The sequence below is a fragment of the Sciurus carolinensis genome, chromosome 5 (genome assembly GCF_902686445.1).
Source record: "Sciurus carolinensis chromosome 5, mSciCar1.2, whole genome shotgun sequence".
NCBI classification, from domain to species: domain Eukaryota; kingdom Metazoa; phylum Chordata; class Mammalia; order Rodentia; family Sciuridae; genus Sciurus; species Sciurus carolinensis.
The window spans coordinates 129,126,278-129,154,152 of NC_062217.1; positions in this window are offsets into that span (position 1 = coordinate 129,126,278).

Consider the following 27,875-nt stretch of genomic DNA (forward strand, 5'->3'; position numbering starts at 1 on the left):
GCTCTTGTTCTCTGGATTTAGGAATCTTGGCAGTAAGAGTTTCCTTCCTGGTGATTCTAGAAGGAGGCCCACGGGAGCCCTGTGAGTACACCCACCTGCCACTCAGTCACAGAGGCGGGACCTGGATGGTGCCGGAGGTGCAATAAATTGATTGGCAGGGGCTGAAACTTGGGGGTGGCTGCCCCCAACCACAGGGACCAAATACAGAAGTGGGTGTGAGCCCCAGAGAAAATGGGGTTCCATCACCAGAAGCAGAGAGAACAGATATTGGGCTGGAAACATGGTAGCTGTCCCCTTCTGCAGCAGTACTGTCTGGTCAGAGGAAGTCTCACTTGGCAGCCCAACATGCAAAGCACAGAGGGGCGGGGCTCTTCTGGCAACACCAGTGTGGGGAGGACGTGTCCTGGGGGTCACTGCTCCCCACACATAGTCTGTACCTTCTTAATGCCACATTTTTTAAGACAGCATACCCTCCCTTGGCAGTGTATGTCCTCCTCTTATTATTAATGACTAATTTAGCATCTCCTTTCTCCATAGCTATTACTGCAAGCGGGTGGGTGGCAAGGACAGCCCTGGCTCCAGGCTGAACACACCCCCCACCACTTTCAACGTGCCACACTATCCACATTGGGGACCTCCCTGGCCCCTCCTCAGGGAGAAGAGCCAGGTCACCCCTCTGAGTCACCCCTAATGGCAACCACTTCCCAGGAGCCTGTGGAGTAGGCACTGCCCTTTCCCAGCAGGCCCCTTCTGAGATGCTGCTGCTCCCTCCTTGAGCCCTAGGGTCCTGGTAGGCAGGCTCATCCTGCGGGGCGGATGGCCTCCTGTGGGCCTGGGCGTTGGGCACCATCCCAAACCTTCTTTGCCTTATTCTGACGACTTTGTGATTTTCAACACAAACTCCTGCTGTTTAGAAAGAGCCTCTTCTCAGAGTCGCCCCTGAGCAGGCCTCTCCTACCAGCCAGAGGCACTCCCTGGCCATCCAGCACGAGGCCCCGGTGGCAGCCAGGTGGGGGCTGAGGGCAGTCAGAACCGTGACCCAAGCTCTCATTTGCTGCCAAGGGGCTCGGTCCCATATTCAGGGACCATTGGCTCAACCCTGTTTGCTGGGGTCCTGGCGAGGGTCTGGATGTCCAGGGGAGGCCTCGACCTGTGTCAGACGGCCGTAAAACCAGAGGCATGTAAAGGCATGTAAAGCATGCCAAACACAACGTCCCTCAGCAGTATCTTCCAGAAAACACTCAATCCTCCCGTGGGAGGTGAAAAGCAAAGCAGACCCTGCGGATGAGAGGTTCAGGGACACCTGGAGTTGATGACATTCAACAGGAGAGTGCAGGGCTTTTCAGAGCCTCGGAAACGCCAGAGCACTTCAGATTTCTCTCAGGTGCAATATGGAAACATATTTGACCTTGCCGAATTCTTCAGGAGGTTCAAAGGAACAATGTAGTGACAGGCCCCATGGAAAACTCTGGAATAAGCTGTCTGAGGAAGAAGAAGCAGTGAGAGCTAGCTCCAGAGGCTCCTGGGAAGTGGTGCCGTCAGGGGCGGCTAGCCAGGTTGCGTGGCTCTTCTCCCTGAGAACGGGCCAGGGAGGTGCCCAACGTGGACAGTGTGGCACGTTGGAAGCGGTGGGGGATGTGTTCAGTCGGGAGCCTGGGGCCAGGGCTGTCCTCGACACCCAGCCGCTTACAGGCTGCTCCCCCTCTCTGGAGTTGGCAGCCTCCTCTGCGGAATGGGTCACGATCTTCCCCACCACTTGGCTGCTTGAGTGCTGCTGTGTTTGCAAGTGACTTGCTCCTGTGACAAGCAGCACACACATGAGCTAGTAACTGGTCACTCTGAGCCCTGAGTTCTGACTTCTGGGAGGGAAGAATGAGGGGACAGAGGTAGAGGCCAATCAGATCCTGGGGAAGAGATTTCTGGTGGGCTGCCATCTTAGTCAACATGGACCAGAGCGGCTGGTTACTGATAAACTGGAGAAGCACAGCTTGGAGAGTGGGAAGCCCATCTGGGCCTGGAGAGGACTCATGTCGGAGGCCTCAGCTTTGTCTATTAGCTCTTGAATGGCTTTTCATCTTCTCTATCGTGCCTCAGTTTCTTCTTCTGTGAAATGGGTGAGGTGCAATGAAACTCATGGAATTATCCTTGGCGATATCATTATAACGCTAGGAGGAGAGACTGTCTCTTTTGCAGAATGTGGGGATTTCTGTGAAGTGGGAAAAGCCTAGGTTTCTGATCTAACTGGCCCCATGTGGCACCCCAGCTTGTCCACTGCCCAGCTGCATGACTTTAGACAGCCTACCAAACCTCTCTGAACTTCATTTGTTCTCATCTTTAAAAACAGAGATAATGCCTTCCTGGTGGAGTTATTGGGAAGGTTGAAGGAGAGCCAGTAGGTGCCATGGCTAATGGAGTCCTGGACGCATGCCAGGTATGAACAGGTACAGTCATTTGGATCCTGCGATCGTGCACTGCAGTTTCCCACAGCAGCCTGTCAGCCTTGAGTGAGCCCAGCTCAGAGCACCACGAGAGGTTGTAATTGGCCACTGGTTCAATCCAGGTCAAATTCTGTGACAGCACACTCCAGTACACAAAGCTCCTCATGGACAAAAGGCCTTCTGGGCAGGGCCACAATGAGGCCTTCTCAGCCACATCCTCTACAAAACCACTCCAGAGGGTCTCACTTAGTGCCCTGCAGGGAGCAGAGGGACCCAGCCTTACGCAATGCAGGAGTCTGGGCAGGAGCCAGAGGCCTGCTCCACCAGGGCAGCCTGCCTGTGTGGGCTCCACTCGGGACTTGCTTTATCTGGGCCTGGGGCTCCCTTCTTGCAAACCAGGGCTATCAGAATTGACGACCTATTGTTTTTCCTTTCTAGAAGGTTCTGGTGTTGCTTCTGTGATTTCAAGAGAGGACAGGGATGCTGGATCATTAGAGGGCTGGATTCTGATCCCGCTCTGTGGCCTCAGCCTTCTTTCATTAACTCCCTGCAGAGCGAGGTGGGGGACATTAGGATAACCCGAGACCCTCCCTGCACCATCAGTTAATCCAGCAGGGAGAAGAGGTGTGTAAAGGAGCATCGTGAGGTGCAAGAGGAGGCAGAAGCTGGGTCCTGTGGCCACAGCAGGCTGGGCCTGGGCTTGCTGGGGAGGCTCTGCGGAGGAGGGTGGGCGAGTGAAGTCCAGCAGGGAGGCAGAGGGGTGGTAGCCAGAGGAAATGAACTCCAGGTTGAGGGGCGGTAGGCCCAGCACCTGCAGGGCATGGCGGTGTGGAAGGCCCTGGTGTGTGGTCACCCTCTGCTCCCGGGATCCTAGTGGGACTTTCCTGTCTTATGTTCTGTGCCTGAAATATGGTGCCTGAGAACCACAGGGTGGGGTGCCACCAGCCCTGAGCTGGCCGGGAGTGTGTCTGGCAGCTCAGATGGGGGTCCTGAAACCATGGATCCCAGCCCTGCGAGCGCCCAGCTGCCAGATCCTGATTCATCGCCCTGCTTCCCTGGTCCTCGACTTTCCCACCTGTCAGGCAGGAACGACGGGCTTGAAGGAGTTAATAAACAGAGTGCAATGAGCAGCCCCGGCAGGAACCAAGTGCTCATTAGGCTCTAGCTGTCCCCTCCAGTCCACCCCTATGAGGGATGAAGGAGAACGAGAGCAGGAGTCAGCAAGCTGCGCCCTCCCTGTCTCCTTTCTGGCTTTCCTCCCTCCATCCCTCCCTTTCCTCCTTCCTTGGCTGCCTCTCTCTTTCCCGCCCTCCGGTTCCCCTCCCCCCAGTTCCCCCAAAGGCCTCTGATGCCCGGGGCCTGGGTGTAGAGCTCCTGCTCTGACCAGACCATGGGCGCCTTGGGATGCCTCCTCTGGGCCTCAAGCCGAGCCTGGCCTCCCATCTCTCCCTCCGTCCCCTACCTCTTCCTCACCCCTTCCCAGGACAAATAGCACCTGGGATCTGTCTTCTGGTTCAAGCAGCTTCCAGGCCCCCCACTGGACAGACAGAGGTCTGTCAGCTGCCCAAATGAATGGCCCTCCAAGTTGCCCCAGACCCCAGGGACCCACCAAGGAGGGAGCCCCTGAGGCCAGGAGTGACAAGCCTTCTCTCCTCCGGAGCTCAGGGAGCAACAGCCCAGTGGAACCTGAGAGCCAGGCTCTCAGACCTGCGCTAATGAGCGAGCAGGTTTCCCGGCCTGGAAATCGGCCACTGCGCTGGTTCCTGGGCACGCAGCGACAGATGATGGAGAGCCCAGGGGGCTGAGGACCTCCCTGCCCCGACTCTCTTTTTTTGTGATGTCTGCCTCGCTGCCCAGACCAATCTATCTCTTCATGCTGAAAATTTTTTTTTTTTCCAATCCAAATTGGAAAAAAAAAAAATTGGACGTCGTCTGCATGTTATTCCCTCTGGGCTTCAAATGGACCTCCCAGTTAGGGGAACAAAATATGCTGTTTTAATTTACAATAATAATAATTATTATTATTACCATTATCCACAACAATTCCAATGCCAATAAACCCGCACACGGTAGGTAGGCCGGTGGACAGGCTGTCAAGTGCTTTTCCAGCTGGGGTTTCACTTGGCCCTCACGCCCCTGTGAACCGGCCCCCTCCCTTGTCTGTAATCTGAGGAGGAGGCCAATTGCCTGGAGACCCCCAGCTGGGGCTGAGCAGGTGAGGAGGCCCCTCCCCTAGCACTGGGGGTCCTGGTTTTCCCATGTCCTGGTCAAGGGATCACATTAGCAAAACATTTTTCAGGTGGCAGAGCACCTGCCTAGGGACAGGCCTGGGGCATGTCAGGAGAAGATGTCTTTACGCTGACTGGACTCCGTGGAGGGAGCCCCTGGGCCAGATAATCTCAACCCCGTGCCATGAGGGCATGTCTGGTCTTTGGGAGGTCCTGAGCGTAAAAATTGAAATCTGCTTGTGGAAGGCCCCCAATGCCACTTTGGTGAGTGTAGATCTCGTTGCAGATATCACGGCAATTTTGAACTTGAATTGTAACATGTGTACAGAAAACCTCATATAACACAAAGTCCAGTGAATTTTTTTCAAACTGAACACACCCATCTAACCAGCCCTGGACTAAGACACAGAAGTCCTCTCTCCAGACCCCCTCCAGTAGGGAACCGCTCTGCTGGTTCCCAGAAGCAGGGGTGTGCCGCTCCTATTTGTGTGTGTATGAAGAGAATCATACACGCTGTGTGGCCTTCTGTGTTTGGCTTTTTCCATTCGGCACTGTGCCTGTGATGTTCAAGTGGGGACCATCAGTTTATATCACTGGTTTTCGGGAGACTTGGGTCCTTCAGCTCTGTCTTCAAGGCAGGCATCTAGAACAGTGGTGCTGGCTTTTCAATGCTATGAACTTGTTGAGAATCTGATTGGGAAATTTTCTCCCAGAAAGACACTCATAATTTTGCATCTGATTTCAGGAAATTCATGGACTCTGTTGAACTCAACCTGGCTGGACACCGGTGGAAGACCTCTCGTTCCTCGCTCTAAACTCTAGGTAGGTTGTACACAGTTTGATTATGAGTTTTACTTTCTTTGGTTGGCTAGAAACCTCAGAACTTAACAGGGGCTAATAAAGCAGAGGTACTGAAAATAAGATAGCTCAGAAACAGTTGTTTTTGATAGAATTTTAAAACTTCACTAAAAGCAGCAAAGTCACCTTCATATGAAAAAACAATGTTGTGAGATGTCCTTGTACCTATGTGACTAACTAGAATTCATCTCACTGACACTATGAAAGGGGGTACATACTCATTCCACAGTTTAGTGCTTCTGATGCCTTCCAAGCCATGGGGGATCCCATCGATGTCCTGATCAGTTGAGATCCTGCGTTTTTGGGGGTGACTGTGTGGCCAAGGATCCCTTCTCACTGGATCTTCATTATATCCTCTAGGAGGTCAGACTGTGGGTCGCCTTGCTCGTGACTGTCACGGTTCTCTACTGGGGAACAGTGGCTTCAGAGGTCAGGCCAAGAGAAGCCAGTGCAGGTGAGGAGCACCACACCTGTCGGGGGAGGGGGCCGCAGGAACTGGACTTCTGGTCTAAGAAAGGGGTGTGGTGGGGTGGGAGCAGAGAGCTGCCTCCAGGTGCCCACAAGGAGATCCTAGTGAACAGGGAGCTCACTAAAGGATCGACAGGCAGAAACTCTCTTCCTGCATGATAGGCAGTCAGGAGTCAGGAGGGCAGTGAGCTCCTTGTTCCAGGGGATGTGGACACCAATGCTGGATGGTCATTTGACAAGGATGCCGATGGACTGAATGATCAAGATTTCCTTACCTCTGGGATCGACTGGTCTAGTCTGGTCTCTAGACTGCTGCTCAGTATCCCCCTGCCTTGCTGAGGCCTGGCCTGATGAAGCCTGGTCACCACCCAGCTCTGACCCATCCTGTGAGCAGGCGGGAACTCACATGAAACAACTGAGGTGCAGTCAGACTGACAGAGTACATCTGCAGAGAGTATTCTAGAACTCCCAGCAGCTGGGATCCTGACAAACAGGTCTCTGTGGATTTTGGCAAATATTTTCCATTTCATAAAATGTGGCACAATATCGGCTCTGTTAGCCTTGAAAAGCCACATGAAGGAGGACGTGTTAACTCAGTGGCTTGGTTCCCCACGTGCTGGTGGCTGCCACATTGGCAGTTCCTCCACGGTGCTGACCCCCGCCCCCCCCAGCTCTACTCCCCACAGAGGGAGAGCTGGGAGGGCTGGTGAAATGCAGTGGCTCTTAGGTCACCTGCGGGGGGCTATTTCAGTGGAATACATGATTACAATGGGGACCCAGGGCTGAAGAATTACCCTGTCCCATTCCCATTTCCACCTAGTCCTGCTACCTTCCCTTCTGCCCTGCCCCTCCCTCCCTATATCACCACTCACCTTAAGCAGCTGCTCACCCTCATTGCTTGGACTAGTTCAGTAGACATTTCCTGAACTCAGTTCCTCCAGTCTCTCTTCAAGGAACTAAGAAAGCCACATACCTGGTGTGGTACCATGAAGCCCCCTCCACTGTCAATACAGACTTCACCATCCAATGGACTCAGTTGCTCCATCTCAGAAGACCTCTCAGACAGACTCTAATAAATGATTTATGTACCTGAGTGGACAAGGAAGCTGATTTGCCAAGTGTACTCACATGCTTTTGACAGAGCACCTTTTCAGAGATTAGAACACGGGTCAGATCCCATCGCACTCCTGCCTCCCACTCCAGGTCATACACACACGACAGTAGCCCTCGACACTTTGCCTTGGGTCTCCCAGGGAAAGCCCAACTCAGATGCAAGGCAATGGAGTCTGCGTCTGATCTGTTTTGGAATCCCCTTTCCTTCCGCTTCTTCTTGCTCTGTTTCCATCAGGAAGATGCTGAGAGCAGACATACCTCACATCTGGTCCCATTCACCTGGTTTGCACTTTGGGTTCCAAAGTCATTGTGTGATGTCCCTAAGCAATGGCCCAGGTTGTGCCACGACCTGAGTGTCCCACTTCTCCAGGGCTCAGGGATGTCCGCAATGGGCGTGACGCCCCTCTCAGCATTATTTGCTGCATGTATCTTGCTGATGTTGAAACAGATCCCTAAGCCCCAGGGTTTATGACAAATGTCCAATTCCTGGCCCTGCCCTGGATGGAGGGTCGTTGTGGAGGGTTCTGCAGGGCAGGAGCCAAGATGCCTTTCATGGTGCACCGGCTCCCCGCCAATCCAGCCTCAGCTGCAGAGTTCAGATAACACTAAGCCCCTTACCCCGGAGCTTGAGCTGAAATTTCAATTTACACTCCCTAGAGTGGCGGCTGTGGGCTGGCTTGTGGATGCGAGGATGGCACCGCAGTGCAGCCCAGGACACCTCTTGGCATCACGGCAACACAGCATCTCGTCATCGCGTCATCACGTCATCGCGTCATCACGTCATCGCGTCATCACCGCATCACCGCATCACGGCATCACGGCATCATGCGTCAGCTGTCTCCTCTCATGTTCAGATCAGGGCAGCCTAGCAACCAGTGGGGACCTACAAGGACCAGCAGGACCACGAAGACTCCAGAGGAGTCCCACACTGAGCTGGTGGTGGGTGGACCTAGAACCTTCCACCGGTCCCATGGTCCCGATCCCAGCTCCTCCCTGGGAGGCCTCTGCGTTGTCCTCCTTCATGTCAAGACCCGCTCCCCAGCGTATCTGCCTTTGGTCTTCTCCCTTCCGCCTGGTGCCTCCTCTCAGCGGGCTCCCTGCAGCCTCCTCCTCGCCTGTCCTCCGCCTACCCTCTGCGCCCTGCAGGCGGCAGTGATCTCAGTCACAGGCAGCAGATCCTGCCATTGCCTGCTAACCCGCCAGGGCGTCCCACTGAACCTGGGAGAAGTCCAGGTTCCTCACCACGACCCGCCCACCGGCCCACAGTGCTCAGGTGCTCTGCTGTCCCTCTTGGCTTCCCCACCTGGAGCTCTGTGCTCACAGGGCTCCACCTCCACGACGTGGGTGGCTCTGTGGTCAGCCTCACAGATGGCAGCTGGGTGTGCACTCGGGCAGGCCTGAGCATGAGCCAGGTGAGTTGGGGAAGAGAAGAGAGCGTTGGGGTGGGAGGAGAGAATCCAGGGAGCTTTGTTGGAGAAGAGACCAGCTACCCCGAGGCACTTCATGGCAGGGAAGCAGTATGGACAGAAGCCAGCCTTTGGAGTTACATGGACCTGGGTTCCAATCCTCATTCTGACACTAAACAGCTGTGTGCTCTAAGCCAAATGACCCCTTTGAGACTCAGTTTTTCCTATCGATTGTACCTATCGACGTGACACAGTATTTAATAAATAGTAAAGTTTTAATTTTAAATTTACAAATCAACACAACAGAGAAATAAAAGGTGGGATTTGAAAGATTAATACACCACTAACTGTGTGACCTCAAAGGAGTCAATTGCCCCTCTCTGACTGCAGGCATTAACGTCCTGCATTTTGGGGAGAATCACTGTTTTCTTCTATTGGAACTTTCTGATGAATGAGTAGATAGCTCCAAGTATCAGGAGAGAGGCCACCAAAGACTGAGAATAGGGACCCAGTTTTGGGTTGGGGGAATCTGGGGTCTGGTTGCCCATAATAAGAACCATTATTATGGGGACATCTACTATGAATCATTCATGGTGCCAGAAATTTTATATATATGTTAACTCAAATTCTTAAGTGCATCTTGCTAATTAGATGTGCTCATCTCCATTTTACCATAGAGAAAAATGTCACAAGTTTGGTGACTTGCCAAAGGGTATTCAGATAGTAATTAGAGGGGTTGCTATCTGACTTTAAGATTAAAGTTCATTTTTTTTTCCAGGAACCAGGCCTTCTGATGCCTGCTCTCTGATATGGTAGCCACAACGTTGTGTGGCTATTTATATTAATTAAAATGAAATAAAATTAAAAATTCAATTTTTCCTTATCATCTACATCTCAAGTGCTTAGCCACGTGTAGCTAGGGGGTACCATATTGGAAAGTGTAGATATAGAACAATCCTATCTTTCTAGAAAGTTCTGTGGAACTTTCTACCCTACCAGAGCAGCATGCTGCCTCTGTGCAAGGTCTGTGAAGCTTAGTTAATGGGCAGATGGCTGCACAGCCTGGGCATGGTCTAGGGTCCTCAGGCAAAACTCACCAGGGGGCAGGGAAGTGGGGTTCCCTTTAGATTTGCAATGGCCCCTTTTCTATCTTACTACCATTGTGGTCTGCAGTGCTCTTTGGGGAAGTGCAACAGTGCTGTGCTATCCCCCAGCTTCTCTGAGTGTGGATTGTGCTGACAAACCCGGGGGGGCGGGGGCATTGTTAGAAATGCAGAGCCTCAGGTCCCACTCGGGACCTGTTCAATCAGAATCTGCATTTTAATGAGACTCCCCAGGTGACTTGTGTGCACAGTTCATCTGAGCGTCGCGGGGATATGCCTCGCTGCCATGTTTACTCCTGCATTCAGTGCCAACTCCTTGGAGCGACGTCTCCTAAGCCCTGCAAAATCCACTTGTTAGAGCCATCAGTGTGCTGCGGGGCTTGGGAACTGGGCATCTGCTTTAGAGGTGTAAAGGGTTGTACGTATCTAAGGTCAAAACTAGAAGGACCCTTACCCATAATCTCATCCCAACTGCTCATCTTGGAGAAACTGAAGCTCAGAGAAGGGAAGCCGCTTATCTGAGAGCACACAGCAGGGTCAGGCTTAACCAAGGCGACGTGGCCCTGCGTTTCGGCTCAGTGTGATGCTCGACAATGAGGAGAGCACTGTGCCACAGAGGGGAGCCTTGCCAAATGCAGAGTCCATTATTCTCCCCACCTTGTCCCAGGAAATGCTACTGGTCACCGTGGTTACCATTTATTGGCAGGCGCTGCGTCGTCCTAAGTGTTCACCTGTGTGTTTTCCCTGGATCCTTACAACCCATTCTATGATGCAGGCATTTCACTCAGAAAGAGTGGCCCAGAGAAGGTGAGGAACTTGCCCAACGTCACACAGAGGGGAAACAGTGCAGTGGGATTCTGACCTGGAGTCTGGCTCCAGAGCCCAGGCTCCCCCTTCCCTTTTACACTGTGCAGAGAATCCATGAAGAAAGTGGGTCCCTAGACACTGGAGACTGTTCAAGGTAAGAGAAGACCCACTGTAGACACTCGGTCACTGAATGTCGGTGTCTATGATGGCTCCAGAGGGCCAGCACCCCAGACAACCAGCTCCAAAGGGAAGGAGGAGTGGCCAGGTCACTTGTTTTAGAACACACATTACCACGTAGACGCCTTGGCTTTGGAGATGGATTCTGAGAACATCCGAGAACTTAGGAGGGAGTGGGGTGGGGTGAAAGGAACTGCCCAGTGCTAGCTAACGCCTGGGGCACGAATCCACCCTAGGGAGGTAGCTGTCTTGAGGGGAGAAAATGTGACCCGGGAGCAGGAGTTGGCAAGAGGGGAAGATACGAAGAGCTGCTGAACAACTGCACAGCAGAAGTGTGTGTGTGTGTGTGTGTGTGTGTGTGTGTGTGTGTGTGGTGGGGGGAGAAGCTCATTGCCAAGGTCAAGGCATGTTCTTCAAAGACATATTTAATTGATTCCACTTTTGTTTGCATTATTGCCATTTGCTGCATCCTAAACCCTTCTTTCCTCTTAATTCCAGTTGTGTCTGCCTGGTGCACAAGGTCTTGTGTATGTGTGTTGTGTATGTTGTGTGCACCCACATGCATGTGTGTTCATGGACACAGATGTGTGCATGGAGCTGGGGTGGGGCTGGGAAAATACCCATGCTCAATCCAATTCAATGGAAGCAAATCCTTCCAGATGCATATGATAGCAAATTAGGAGCCACCAGTGAACAGTATTTATTTTATTGCTTTTGTCTGCTCATTCATTGAATCATTCTTCCAGGAACTGTAGTGAGCAACTGCTATGTGCAGGGTAATAGATGAGGTTGAAGATGATGGTGTATGACTTTGTGGACTTTTACTAGAACTTTGTTCTGAGTTAAATGAGGAACTGCTACAGGGGTTTGAGCAGAGGAAGAGCTGATCTTATAGTTTTTAAGGATCTGTCTGGATGCCTAGGATGATCATAGAATGTGAGGGAGATAAAATTGGAAGCAAATGGACCTGTTAGGATGCTATTGCAACAGTCCTAGCAACCCATAGAGGTGGCTTGGATTGAAGGTAGCAGGGGCGTGGATTACTATTGTGAGACATCAAGAAGTCGGGGGATAGAGCTCTGGAATCTAAGAGAAAAGTCCAGGTGGAGATGTGGATTTGGGAACCATCAACACATGGATTGACTTTAAAGCCCTAAGAGAAGGGTTTCCTCAATCCTATTCCTGAGTTTCCCAAAGCAGCAGGACTGGACAGAGCAAAAGAGATGCTTGGACAGTGCCCTGGAGGACTCCACTTGGTCTTGCTCATGCCACTCAAGGGCAGCTACTTTGTCATGGTCATTGACCACCTCACTGAACCCAAAGGCCCCTTTCCAGTTCTCCTAGTATTTGGGCTGTGTTTGCATCATGCTCCATTCACATGCACGCCAAGGGACTCCAATGAATACATCCCGCTTCAGGATCCCTGCAGCTGTCAGGAAAGAGGAAGGGGATCCTATGTGTGGAAAGGAGTTTCACCCACATTTCTTTTGGTTGCCGAGGACCACAGACCACCTCTCCTGATTTTGGGGATACAAACACATTCCAGAACACAGAATACCTGGTGAGAATTAGAAGAGAGCACTTTGGGGTGCTTCCACAGGAAGATGCCAAGGGTGTGTTTGCTTGAGTTCATTTGCTTGAGTTTGTAAATGTCCAATTTCACTTGGCTGCAGGGGTGCAGAGTAGCAGCTGACTTCTACACATCGACCTTGTGTCCCGTGATTCTCCTACTCTTGCTTATTTTTTCCTGAGCTTTTGTAGATCATTTGGGATTTTCTACATAGGTAATCATTTCAGCAGGGAATAAAAGATAGTTTTATTTCTTCCTTTACAATATGTATATCTCATTTCTTTTTCTTATTTTATTATTCTCATTTTATGAAAGCCCAGCTTGCTTTGTTCCAAATTTTAAGAAGAAAGCATCTACCCTCTCATCATCCAATATGATATTCACTAGAGGTTTTCTTTCTTTCTTTGTGTAGACATTATCAAGTTGAATTTTTTTTTTTTGCCAGTATTTCTGGTTTGCTGAGAGTTTGACCCTCTTTTTTTTTTTAATCATTAATGGTTGATGAATTTTATAAAATAATTTTTGCATGAGTCGTGATGATGTGAATTTTCTTCCTTAGCCCATTTGTGTGATGGAGTACACTGCTTTTCAAATCTTAAACCAGCCCTGCATCCTTGGATTTCTTGGTCATGGTGTGTATTCCTTTTTGTACATTGTTGGATTCGACTTGCTGAGAATTTGTTGATTTTTGCATCTGTGTTCATGAAAGATATCAGTCTGCGATTTTCTCTTCTTGCAATGTATTTATCTGGGATCGGTACTAAGGGAGTGCCGGCCTGTGGAATGGGTTAGGAAGTGTTTCACCTGTTTTTAGTTTCTGGAAGAGATAGTGGAAAACTGCCACTATTTCGTTACTAAATGTTTGGTACAGTGGACCAGTAAAACCTGCTGGCCTTTCTTTTTTGGAAAAATTCAATTTCTTTAATAGATTGAGTGATATTCAGGGTATCTATTTATCTTTGCAAGAGTTTTGGTAATTTATGTCTTTGAGGAATTGGCCTATTTTGCCTAAGTTATTAAGTTTGCAGTTTTTCCTTATTATTTTGTTAATGTCTGTGGAATCACATGGAGTCATGCAGCTGGAGAGACATCCACTGTTTAATACAACATAGGTTTGTTTCTTACTTATGCTGTTGATCAAGAGTGGGATGTGGGGGCCTCTGTTCCAGGTGGTCATTTTGTGCCCCAGGTTGACTGAGATTTTGCTGCCTTAAAGCTGTAATGACCATGTGAAGTGAAGATCATGTGGCCTCTCTGGTGGACACAGCAGGGGAGGAGATGGCTAGAGTCAGGGACACACTCTGGCTCATCGAGGGTCTGGTGTGGAACAGCTGTCACACATCAAGACTATCGAAGCCCTTGGCCAGAGCCAGTCACTTGGTGCCACCTAACTGCCAGGGAGCTGGCAGAGAAGGAGGATTAGACAGAATATTTGGCAAACTCCACTGTCTCAACTACAACTGGCTTTCCACCTAAGACTTCTTTGAAATAAGGATTTGTTGCTAAAATATCAGTCCCCTTGTTGGGCCAATGAGAGTACTGATATTCCATCATTATTTCCCAAAGAACAGATGACCCATGGGCATGTTACAGGCCCTTGACCTTGTCTCAGTCATGTCTTCAACCTTGGGATCATATATATTGCCCAGCACAGAATTCTAGATGTGCAACATTTTAACAGGTGAGACGGATGGATATTTCTCTAGTGCTTGTGTGGTAGTAATTTTATAAAAAGCATTTATCTGTGGCATGGAGACAATTAGAGGCAGAAAATAGGCAAACAATGCTTTGGTAACTGTCAAGACTCAGAAGATCAGAACGTAATTCTAAGTCATATACAATTTACAGAGCAGGAATCTTTGAAAAAAAAATGAACTAGGTAGCAGGAGGGATTGCTAAAGGTAGAATAAGATGCAGGGTTCCTGAATTGAACCAAATGGCAGTGGACAGTGGCTGCTGGTTATGACTATATCTTCAGGAAGCCAAGGAGGCATTTTCTACCTAGGGAGAAATATTCTTGGGGTGTGCAGGCTTTCCCTTTTGTCTATTTTACTCCCTTTCTCTCTCTCTCTCTCTCTACACACACACACACACACACACACACACACACACACACACACACGTACACCTTACCTGAAGTGCTGGGAACCAGAGTGTTTCAGATTTTGATTTTTAAAATTTTGGAATGTTCGTGCATATTTTTATTAGTGGAGCATCTCTAACCTGAAAATCTAAAACCCCCAATTCTCCAAAATCAGAGGTTTCAAATGTTAAACTGGTAGTCAAAATTTTTTGGGATTTTGGATTTTATGATCAGAGATGCTGAGAGCAAGGAGGGTGAGAGAGAAAAGTTTTTATTGAAGGAGTAATCGAAATAGTTCTTGTGAATTTAAGATCAAAAGTAGGTCTTCCCTTTTTACCCAATTCATGTTTTCCTCCTTGAAGACTCAATTCTCATAAACCTTTTGCTTATGCTTTCATATAGTCATAAGCCATTTACATTACCATTGGTAACTTGTCTTTTTAAAAACTAATTTATAAGTGTTCTTTATTTATTAAGAATGTTAGTTCTTTTCCCATATGCTCTATAAATCTGAAACTAACTAGATCTATTGTTTGATTTTTTCCCCCAAGATATATATGCTGAGAATTGAATCCCCAATGTACTTTAAGGGGTGATTAAGTCATAAGGACAGAGCATGGATTAATGTTGTTATTGAAGAAGAGGGTTACTTATTTGGGGAGTGGATTCATGGTAAGAAGATGAGTTGCCTCACTGTCTTTTGCTATTGCATGCTATGCTATTGCCTACCATGGGGAACTAGAACCCTATGCTGATATGAGTGTCCATACAGAAAGGAGTTAATGGCTCAATTGAGAATTACATACAAGGAGATTGGCCAAATAAGTTAATCTCATAAGTATAATAGAATCCAGTTTCCTGACTGTTGGAGAATTGCAAATATGGAAAGCGAGAACTATAATGTATACTGCAGTATGGGAATGGCATTGAAATTTTGTTGTGTCATGATTTTCTAGATCTAAATTGATAAAAATCAACACAAATGCAAATAGTATGTGCATGTATGGTGTGTGTTCTATCTCTGTTCACCGGAAGGGCCTGGAGGCAGTGACATCCCCATGACAGTGGGCACTTGCAGCAGCAGTTCTTGGCTTCTACACACCCTCTGTGCTAGTTTTCTGTCCTTGCTGTCCCAAATCACCACATATGTATTGGTTTAGACCACACACTTTTCTTAGAGTTATAGGGGTTAGAATTCCAAAGTGGGTCCCACAGGGCTAACTATCAAGGTGTTGGCAGGGCTGGAGGACATCAGGTCATTCTGGAGGTTCTAATGGAGAATTTATGTTCTTTCCCGAAGCCACCTTTACTTCTTGACTTGGAGTCACCTCCATCTCCAGTGGTGACATCATTTGGACCTCTGCTTTCATTCTTACGTCTCTTTCTATGTCTTTGATTTTTTTTAACTTACAAGGATTGTGGTTATGTTGGGCACATCTGGATAATTCAGAATAAACTTCCCATTTCAAGATAAACTCCACTGTTATTATTATATCTGCAGAATCCCTTTGCTATATTCACAGGTTTTGGATGGTTAGGACGTGGACAACTTTGGAGTCTATTATTCCCCATTAAAGGGACTTTGGAGAAATGGTGATTTCAAAGCTGGAATACCATGTTGATTGAAAATAATAATAAAATAAGAATGTTAGGGATCTTTCTAAAAGAAAGCTTGAAGAAGCTACCAAAGGCCAAATTGGGAACAAAATACATAGTAGTTACAGATTATAGATTAATATAAAAGAAAAATCCATGAGTCCATATGGAGATAAATAAATAATAAAAATGTAAAGTTTGGTGAGGAATGGAATTCTTATGCAGTTTCAGAGTACTACTCTTCAAAATACATGTTCAGTACAAGGAGGGAAAGAGTAACTTTATCATGGGAAAGTCTGGAGTTATCCCCTTAATCAAGTGACCACAAGTAAATATCATCAGTAAGGACAAATTGAAGTCATGGATTGACTGGTAAGTTACAATAATAATACAGCACTGGAATAATCCAGCTTCTGGAAAATTTATATGAATAATATATTATCTAAATATAACAATGAGGAAACATCAGACAATCCAAAATTGTGGGATATTGTACAAAACCACCTGTAATCTTCGTAAGTTCAAGTTCATCAAAGTCAAGGAGAGGCTGAGAAGCGTCATTGAAGGGGACTAACAACACGTGGTGATTGATACAGCATGTTACTCTGCATTAGATCCGTTTACTATAAAGGACGTTATTGGGAAAATTGGTGACACTTGAACAGAATCTGAGGATTAGGTATTAGTGACAGAAAATGTCAAAATACCAAACTCAACGTTACTGTCAATCTTTAGGTGAAAAACAGAGAGAGATTCTTTAAAGAGTACTGTCATTGCTGGGCCCTGTGGTGCACACCATATTTCTAGTGGCTTGGGAGGTTGAGGCAGGAGGATCTCAAGTTCAAAGCCAACCTCAGCAGTTTCGCTCAACTGACCCTGTGTCAAAATAAAAAAATAAAAAGAGATGGGAATATAGCTCAGTGGCAGAGCACCCCAGGGTTCAATCCCCAGTACCAAAAAAACAAAAACAAAAACAAAACAAAAAACAATAAAAAAAACCTCTTATTTATTTGGGCAGGTGAGGAACCTTGCAGTGGGAAACCCATGTGCCATGGAAACCATGGGTGCATGCAGAGGGGGTGGGGTAAAGGGAAGCGTCATAGGCAAAGCAAGGAAGATAACATAAGCACTTTAAAACAATAATCCTCAGCGACCAGAGTTAACAACAAGGATGTTCAAGGATGCATAATAAGGGTGGCATCAGTCCAAGGAAAAGCATTCAATTACTGGACAGCTGTCCTTGCAGAAGTGTTCTTTGTGTAAGTTTGTGGTGGCCTTTGTGCAAGGTGGTGGTTCTGCAGAGTCCTTTGTGACAGTACTTCTTTTCAGATGTTACAAGCATGAGATCACTTCGTTCATCACCTCCCTGCTTTGATTCTGTAAGGGCTCTACACACTAGAGTTTCCATTTTGATTTTGATGACTTTCCCAGTACCATTGTGAGCCTTGTAAGAATATTAAAATGTTCAGGGGTAATGTCACAATTTATTTTCAAATGGTTCAGGTAAGGGTTCTTTGTTGGTTATTTCTAACTCTTTGAAAGTTTGTGATTGTTTCAAAAATTAATAATATAAAATAAAAATCACAGTGTCCAATTGGAAAAAAAATCACCTGCCATTTTTGTTGGTGTTGTGTTAAATGTATAGATTACAGGAAGACTGATATGTTTTCCATACTGAATTTTTAATGAAATGAAAAGATACATATTCCCATTTTTCAAGCTTACATTCATGTTCTTTGCTGATTTAAAGTGTTCTTTCCGTGGATCTTCAAAATTGCTTATTATGCTTATTCCTTTTTATGTAAATTTTTGCTATTCAGATAATGGAATCTATTATTACTTTATATTTTCTATTTTTTTTGCTGATTTTATATGTAAAAACTGATTGATTTGGTAAATTAACTTCTTTTTTTTTTTTTTTTCACATGACTTATTTGTTTATTTATTTATTTATTGTATATAAGTACATCTTTTGTGAACAGCATGGACAGTGTTGATGAAAATTTTTTTTTTATTTATTTATTTATTTATTTATTTTTTTTACGTTTACATAGGGTAATGATGTTTATTATATTTTTCCCCTCCCCCCCACCCCTCCCACCCCTCTTTTCCCTCTACACAGTCCTTCTTTCCTTCATTCTTACTGCTCTCCTTAGCCTAACTCTAAACCTAACCCTAAACCTAATGCTAGCCCGTCCCACCCCCCATTATATGTCCTCATCCGCTTATCAGCGAGATCATTCGTCCTTTAGTTTTTTGAGATTGGCTTATCTCACTTAGCATGATATTCTCCAATTTCGACCATTTGCCTACAAATGCCATAATTTTATCATTCTTCATTGCGGAGTAATATTCCATTGTATAAATATGCCACAGTTTCTTTATCCATTCATCAACCGAAGGACATCTAGGTTGGTTCCACAATCTGGCTATGGTGAATTGAGCAGCAATGAACATTGATGTGGCTGTATCTCTGTAGTATGCTGCTTTTAAGTCCTTTGGGTATAGGCCAAGGAGTGGGATAGCTGGGTCAAATGGTGTTTCCATTCCAAGCTTTCTGAGGAATCTCCACACTGCTTTCCAGAGTGGTTGCACTAATTTGCAACCCCACCAGCAATGTATGAGTGTTCCTTTTTCACCACATCCTCGCCAACACCTATTGTTGCTTGTATTCTTGATAATCGCCATTCTAATTGGGGTGAGATGAAATCTTAGGGTAGTTTTGATTTGCATTTCCCTTATTACTAGGGATGTTGAACATTTTTTCATATATCTGGTGATTACTTGTACATCTTCTTCTGTGAAGTGTCTGTTCATTTCCTTAGCCCATTTGTTGATTGGATTATTTGTATTCTTCGTGTAGAGTTTTTTGAGTTCTTTATAGATTCTGGAAATTAGCGCTCTATCTGAGGTATGGTTGGCAAAGATATTCTCCCACTCTGTAGGCTCTCTCTTCACATTTCTGATAGTTTCCTTTGCTGACAGAAAGCTTTTAGTTTGAATCTATCCCAGTTGTTTATTCTTGCTTTTATTTCTTGTGCTATGGGAGTCCTGTTAAGGAAATCTGATCCTGAGCCAACAAGTTGAAGATTTGGACCTACTTTTTCTTCTATAAGATGCAGGGTCTCTGGTCTGATTCCGAGGTCCTTGATCCATTTTGAGTTGAGTTTTGTGTAGGGTGAGAGATAGGGGTTTAGTTTCATTCTATTGCATATAGTTTTCCAGTTTTCCCAGCACCATTTGTTGAAGAGGCTATCTTTTCTCCATTGCATATTGTTGGAACCTTTGTCTAGTATGAGAAAATTGTATTTATTTGGGTTTGTGTCCATGTCCTCTATTCTGTACCATTGATCTACCTGTCTATTTTGGTACCAATACCATGCCGTTTTTGTTACTATTGCTTTGTAGTAGAGTTGAAGATCTGGTATTGCAATACCCCCTGCTTCGCTCTTGCTACTGAGGATTGCTTTAGCTATTCTAGGTTTTTTATTCTTCCAGATGAATTTCATAATTGCTTGCTCTATTTCTGCGAGGTACATCATTGGGATTTTAATTGGAATTGCATTGAATCTGTATAGAACTTTAGGTAGTATAGCCATTTTGACGATATTAATTCTGCCTATCCAGGAACATGGGAGATCTTTCCATCTTCTAAGGTTTTCTTGAATTTCTTTCTTTAGTGTTCTGTAGTTCTCATTGTAGAGGTCTTTCACCTCTTTTGTGAGATTGATTCCCAAGTATTTTATTTTCTTCGATGCTATTGTGAATGGGGTAGTTTTCCTAATTTCTCTTTCTGAAGATTCATCACTTATGTATAAAAATGCATTGGATTTATGAGCATTGATCTTGTAACCTGCTACTTTACTGAATTCACTTATGAGTTCTAAAAGTTTTCTGGTGGAATTTCCAGGTTCCTCTAAATATATAATCATGTCATCAGCGAACAGGGATAGTTTGAGTTCTTCTTTTCCTATTCGTATCCCTTTAATTTCTTTGGTTTGTCTGATTGCTCTGGCTAGAGTCTCAAGGACGATGTTGAATAGAAGCGGTGAAAGAGGGCATCCCTGCCTTGTTCCAGTTTTTAGGGGGAACGCTTTCAGTTTTTCACCATTTAGAATGATATTAGCCATGGGCTTAGCGTAGATGGCCTTTATAATGTTTAGGAATGTTCCCATTACCCCAATTTTTTCTAGTGTTTTGAGCATGAAGGGATGCTGTATTTTATCAAATGCTTTTTCTGCATCTATTGAAATAATCATGTGATTCTTAACTTTAAGTCTGTTGATATGGTGAATGACATTTATTGATTTCCGAATGTTGAACCAACCTTGCATCCCTGGGATAAAACCCACTTGATCGTGGTGCACTATCTTTTTAATATATATTTGTATGCGATTTGCTAAAATTTTGTTGAGAATTTTTGCATCGATGTTCATTAAGGATATTGGTCTGAAATTTTCTTTCCTTGATGTGTCTCTGTCTGGTTTAGGTATCAGGGTGATATTGGCTTCATAGAACGAGTTTGGTAGGGTTCCCTCCTCTTCTATTTCATGGAATAGTTTGAGGAGTATTGGAATGAGCTCTTCTTTAAAGGTTTTGTAGAACTCGGCTGAGAACCCATCTGGTCCTGGACTTTTCTTTGTTGGTAGGCTTTTGATGACCTCTTCTATTTCATTGCTTGAAATTGGTTTATTTAAGTTGTGTATGTCCTCCTCGTTCAGTTTAGGTAGTTCATATGTCTCTAGAAATTTGTTGATGTCTTCAAGGTTTTCTGTTTTGTTGGAGTATAGATTTTCGAAATAGCTTCTAATTATGTTTTGTATTTCACTCGTGTCTGTTGTGATGTTTCCTTGTTCATTCCGAATTTTAGTAATTTGAGTTTTCTCCCTCTTTCTCTTTGTTAGTGTGGCTAAGGGTTTATCAATTTTATTTATTTTTTCAAAGAACCAACTATTTATTTTATTAATTTTTCCGATTGTTTCTTTTGTTTCGATTTCGTTGATTTCGGCTCTGATTTTAACTATTTCCTGTCTTCTACTACTTTTGGTATTGGTCTGCTCTTCTTTTTCTAGTGCTTTGAGCTGTAGTGTTAACTCGTTTATTTGTTGATTTCTACTTCTTTTTTTGAATGCACCTCATGAAATAAATCTTCCTCTAAGTACTGCTTTCATAGTGTCCCAGAGATTTTGATATGATGTGTCTTTGTTCTCGTTTACTTCTAAGAATTTTTTTATTTCCCTCCTGATGTCTTCTGTTATCCATTCATCATATAATAGTGTATTATTTAGTCTCCAGGTATTGGAGAAGTTTCTGTTTTTTATTCTGTCATTTATTTCTAATTTCAATCCATTATGATCTGATAGAGTACAAGGTAGTATCTCTATCTTCTTGTATTTACTAACAGTAGCTTTGTGGCATAAAATATGGTCTATTTTAGAGAAGGATCCATGTGCTGCTGAGAAGAAAGTGTATTCATTCTGTGTTGGATGGTATATTCTATATATGTCCGTTAAGTCTAAATTGCTGATTGTGTTGTTGAGATCTATAGTTTCTTTATTCAATTTTTGTTTGGACGATCTATCCAGTGGTGAGAGAGGTGTGTTAAAATCGCCTAGTATTATTGTGTTGTGGTCTATTTGGTTTCTGGAATTGAGAAGGATTTGTTTGACGTACGTGGATGAGCCAATGTTCGGGGCATAGATATTTATGATTGTTATGTCTTGCTGATTTATGCTTCCCTTAAGCAGCATGTAATGTCCTTCTTTATCCCTTCTGACTAGTTTTGGTTTGAAGTCCACATTATCTGAGATGAGGATGGATACTCCAGCTTTTTTGCTGTGTCCGTGTGCATGGTATGTTTTTCCCCATCCTTTCACCTTTAGTCTATGGGTGTCTCTTTCTATGAGATGAGTCTCTTGCAGGCAGCATATTGTTGGATTTTTCTTTTTAATCCAATCTGCCAGTCTGTGTCTTTTGATTGATGAATTCAGGCCATTAACATTCAGGGTTATTATTGTGATATGATTTGTATTCCCAGTCAATTGACTCATATTTGTTTTTGACATGATTTGGTTTCTCCTTTATTTGGCTATTCCTTTAGGCTAGCGCCTCCTGTTGCTGATTTGCATCGTTGTATTTCATCTCTTCCTCATGGAATATTTTGCTGAGAATGTTCTGTAATGCTGGCTTTCTTTTTGTAAATTCCTTTAGCTTTTGTTTATCATGGAAGGATCTTATTTCATCGTCAAATTTGAAGGTAAGTTTTGCTGGGTATAAGATTCTTGGTTGGCATCCGTTTTCTTTCAGGGCTTGGTATATGTTGTTCCAGGCCCTTCTAGCTTTTAGGGTCTGGATTGAAAAATCTGCTGATATTCTTATTGGTTTCCCTCTGAATGTAATTTGATTCTTTTCTCTCGCGGCCTTTAAAATTCTGTCTTTATTTTGTATGTTAGGTATTTTCATAATAATGTGCCTTGGTGTGGGTCTGTTGTAATTTTGTATGTTTGGAGTTCTATAAGCCTCTTGTACTTGGTTTTCCATTTCGTTCTTCAGATTTGGGAAATTTTCTGTTATTATTTCATTGAATAGATTGTTCATTCCTTTGGTTTGTTTCTCTAAGCCTTCCTCAATCCCAATAATTCTCAAATTTGGCCTTTTCATGATATCCCATAGTTCTTGGAGATTCTGTTCATGATTTCTTACCATCTTCTCTGTTTGTTCCACTTTGTTTTCAAGGTTAAATATTTTGTCTTCAATGTCTGAGGTTCTGTCTTCCAGGTGTTCTATCCTATTGGTTATGCTTTCTATGGAGTTTTTAACTTGGTTTATTGTTTCCTTCATTTCAAGGATTTCAGTTTGGTTTTTTTTCAGTATCTCTAACTCTTTATTGAAATGATCTCTTGCTTCCCGTATTTGGTCTTTTAACTGTTGATTGGTGCGATCATTTAATGCCTGCATTTGCTCTTTCATCTCCTCCTTCAATGCCTGCATTTGCTCTTTCATCTCCTCATTAGCTTCCCTGATCGTTTTAATTACGTACATTCTGAACTCCCTTTCTGACATTTCTTCTGCTGTGCTGTCATTGGGTTTTATTGATGTAGTATCTAGGTTTGTTTGGGACATTTTCTTCCCTTGTTTTCTCATAATGGTCAGTTGTCAGTGGGACCCTGAGATATTGCAGTTTTCCACTATTGGCTTATAGTGTCCCAGTAGATTTCCAGTGTATCACCTCCCAGCCTTCAGTAGCCTGATGTCTTGGAGGAATCTGATAAAGCAGCTCATTCGAAGAATACTGCCCCTAGCCCCCTACTGGTTCCACGTTTTGGAACTGGCTCTGTGCGGAAATGCTCTCACTGTGGGCCTGCACCGTGCAGCTGGCCGTGTGGGAAGAGCCCACTGCCGGAGTGTGGAAGACTACCTTGGGAAGACTCAAGCTGCCCTGCCCGGCTCTGCTAAGCCACCTCTATCTGGGCCTGCCACCCGGGCTGAGCTTTACCCAGTGGGCAGACTCACCCGTGGCTCCACTTCAGTCCGAGTCTCTCAATGCCTCCCCTTCTTAACTCCTGGGTTGTGGAGCGACCGGAGGTGCAGTCTCCCTCTAGGCCGCCATCTTGGATCGCCCCGTGAAGAGAGCCCGCAGCCGGAGTGGGCAGAGCCGCCTGAAGAGGTCTCCGGCTGCCCTGCCCTTATCCCTGAGGCTGACTGCAGATCGAGGCTCTCCGCTGGTTCTTTGCAGGAGTACACTGCACAGCAGGGGCTCCGGGACTCGGAGCCTGCTCTGTTCAGACAGGCTCTCACTAGCGGGCCAGTTCCGTTCCGAGAACCTGGAGAAGCTGGCTGTGTGGGCGGGGCCCACCGCCGGAGTGCGCAGGACTGCCTGTGGATGACTCTAGCTGCCCTGCCCGGCTCCGATAAGCCACCTCTATCTGGGCCTGCCACCCGGGCCGAGCTTTACCCAGTGGGCAGACTCACCCGTGACTCCACTTCAGTCCGAGTCTCTCAATGCCTCCCCTTCTTAACTCCTGGGTTGTGGAGCGACCGGAGGTGCAGTCTCCCTCTAGGCCGCCATCTTGGATCGCCCCGTGAAGAGAGCCCCTAAATTAACTTCTTAACCAGTCCATGTTTTCTGTCACAGTGACAAAATAACTGAGATAAATCAACCTAAAGGAAGAAAGGTTTATTTTGGCTCACAATTTCAGAGCTTTTGGTCCATAGTTACTTGGTCCTGTTGTTTTGTGTCACAGTTTATCATGGCAAGAATGTGTGTTGGAAGAAACCTGTTCACTTCATGGTGACCAGGAAGCAAGATGGAGGAATAGACTGAGGTCTCAATGTCCCTTCCAAGAGCACTCCTCCAAAGACCTAACTTCCTTCTACTAGGTCTGAAGGTTCTGCCACCTCCTCATAGGGCCCCAGACAAGTGACCAAATGCATGGACTCTGGAGGACATTCAGGAGCCAAACAATAGCACAGTCATTTTCAAGATTCTTACTCCTTCTAATAATGTTTTAGTTAATTCTTTAAAAATCTTTTAAAGAATCATCTCAGCTACAAAGGCTACATTTTGCCTCTTTTTCCAGTTTTTATGTCTCATATATTTCCTGAGTGAAATTTCAGTGTATTGTTATTTCCAGAATAATATTAAATAATAACATGGTGCTGGGAATCTTTACTTTTTAATAACTTTAATTATTTATTATATTGCTAACTTTTGCCTGTTATGTAAAAATGTGTCAAAATATTCTTATTTCATTGTGTTTTTTTTTTTTTTCAAATTTGGATGTTGTCTTTATAATAATCTTTATTGTCCCATCTAGAGAAACATGTGTTTTGTTCTTCTCCCTTAACTGATTTATTATAGTACATTGAGTCATTCTTGCATTCCTGATATAAACCTTGCCATGCTATATGATACTTTTAATGTACTACTAGATTGCATTTGAAAAAAAAAACCTTGTAGTTTACATTGAATTGTATAAGTAAATTTGGTCTGGCACTTGCCTGTAATGTGCAACCTTGATTAAGTGTTAATTACCCTGATTATTTATTAGTCTAAGTACAAGATCTTTGGAGCAGTTAAAATATCAATAGATTTATTTTGTAGGTGGGATGGTGCTATAGTTTGAATGTGAGGCATCCCCCAAAAACTCATGTATGAGACAATGCAGGAATGTTCAGAAGTGAAGTAATTAGATTATGAGAACTGTAACCTAGTCAGTGGTTAGGTTTGATTAATCCATTTGATGGATTAATTATATGAATGAACTATTGCATGATAACTTTAGGCAAATAGGGCATTGCTAAGGAGGTAGATCACTAGAGGCATGACCTTGGACTATATCTTATCCCTGACTGCACTTGATCTCCACCCTGTCTTCTTCTCTGCTTTCTGGCTGCCATGAGCTGAGAAGCTTTCCTTTGTTTTACACTTTCACCCCTATATTCTGCCTCACCTCAGGTCTAGAGTAATGTATTTAACCAACCATGGACTGAACCTCTGGAACCATGGACCAAATAAACTTTTCCTCCTCTAAGTTGTTCTTGTCAGATATTTTGGTGAAAAGTGGACTAACATGGATGGAAAACCATAATCTCACCAAGAACAATGAAAATGTCTCTAAGATATAGGAAACCTTGCTTCAATGTGTCAGAGAACATTGAGGCAACCAGAACTAGGGAGGCTAATTCTCTGGGGAAGGGATCATTTTAGAGAAGCGAGCTGACTCTTTTCAGCCCCTTTTTCTAAGTGGGAGAATTTGCTGATTCTGGGTATGAACAGGAGGCTGGCAATCTGGACTTTATATGGGTAGAAGGATGCCGCTGAGAGTGAAGAAACAGAGTTCTCTTAAGGCTCTGGAGGAGGCTTGAGGTATGGTCAAGGTTTTTTCTTCAAGCAATTTACTAAAGGCTGGAATCAAATGAAAAAGAAGACAAAGAACTGAGTTAGAAAGGTTATTCAAGGCAGAAAAGCTTTTGTCAGTCTTAACAGCACATAGATGAAAGGGCAACATTCAGGTAGCCCACTCATGCAGAACCATGGTGTGGTATAATACAAATATATCTGGTTTTTGTCCCTGCTCCTGGTTCCTAAAACCCCTGGAATCTCCTGAGTTGTACGAGTGCCTTCTGTATAATAATGATATGACTAGGGGCTCCTAGAGAGCTTTTGGTTGGGTCAAGAGAGACTAATCTTGATTAGAAGGTTGGAACTTCCAGACTTCCAGGGTGTGGCAAGCGGGATGGAGAGTGAGCTCTACAACCAAAGGCCAATCATGTCTGTACAATGGACTATCCATAAATAACCCCAAATGAAAGAGTTTGGAGAGCTCTAGGGGGCAGGCATTGTTGTGGGGAGGGCTGTGTACCTTGAGAGGGCATGGAGGTTCCAGGTCACTGTCTACCTCCTTCACTTTGCCCTATACATCTTTTCCAATTTCACCATTTCTGAGTCGCACACTTTATAATAAATGGGTAAACATCAGTAAAGACTTTCCTTGAGTTCTTTAAGTCATTCTGATGAATTATTGAACCTGAGGCTGGAGGAGTTGTTTGCATTCCTGAATTTTATAGGCCAGTGAGATGTACCAGGGGCCCAGGACTTACCAATGGGATTTGAAGTGTTGGTCGCCTTGTGGAATTGACCCTTAACCTGGGGTATTTGCAGTAAGTTTGGATAATCAGTATTAACATTGAATTGGTGAGTATCCAGGTGGTACCAGAATTAGATAATCAGTGTTGAAAAAGGCCTCATTTACTTGGTGTCAAGTAGAAAACAAACCTCATTCATGGAGAAGAAGGGCAAACTGGATGCAGGCCTGGGCCATGCTGGAGCTGAAACCCTGCCTTCACTCTGGACAGGAACAAGCCATCAGGTACTATTCTGTTGGTTACTGGAAGAAAGGGCCAGTTCTCTCAGGCAAAACTAATCTATTGTGTGAGAAGTCCAAAGACAAGTCACCCTTGAGTAAGGGGCTGTGGTGAGTTAAAGGAAAGGTAAGATCAACTTCTGGGGGTACCAGGCAGGTTCTAAGTGGGGCTAGTGGGGGCTAGTTGCATAGATGTGATCAGCATGTGAAACATATGGAGCTACATTTATCATCTGTTCCTTTCCCCTTAAGTATATGATACTTCAAAAAGGTACATTAAAATTTTTCTGGGTTTCAGCTCTTTCCATTTCTCCCAGATCCTCCTTTTATTAATAAAAGAACGGTTGATACCACACAACAAGCAGGTTCAGGAAAACCTTGGAAGATGGGAAGAAGAAGGGTCTTTGGGACTTGAGAAGCAACACGACAGCAGGTTCCTTTGGTTTCCTTGTTGTCTACCACACAACCATGTCAGGGTACTGTTGAAGCCTCCGATCTGGAACCTCCAACAGGCATGAACAACGAATAAACCAACCAACCAACCAACCAACCAACCAACCTACCAACAAAAAGCTCCAAGAAAATCTATTTCCCCTAACCAAAGGACCTCACAACAGAAAACCTTATTGGAAATGCCACTCTTACTCCAGCTAAACACAAGTGGAAAAATCCTCATCTATATATTCCTGTGGTTTTAGTGGGTCTGGACCAGTAACAGCTTCCACCCTCTCCTGTCTGCTCCCCTCCACTCCACTGAAGCAGACAGTGCTCCGATCCCCACTCTGGGTGATGCCAACTGGAGAGGAATGGAAATCTTCCATTTCCCCCAGTGGAATCAGGCAGTGTTCCAATTTCCGTGCCAGGATAGCATTGGCCAGGCTGAGTGGGGAGCTAATCTTCAATTCCTTGCCCAGCGGAAGCGGTCAGTGTGCCAATCTCCCCACCAGGAGAGTTCAGTGGCCTCCAGGAGGGAGCTGAGCCTCCACTTATAGCAAGGTGGGATGAGAGGGTGAAAAGGGAAAAATGTGATGCCCCACTTCCTCCCGACCCTAGTGTCTGTGGGTCCTAGAGAGGAGCTAAGCCTCCCTCCCCACAGAGCATCTGCAGAAGAACCACACAGCAGTAGGCAAGGTTCGTTGGCACTGCAATTCTTAACCTTCCCT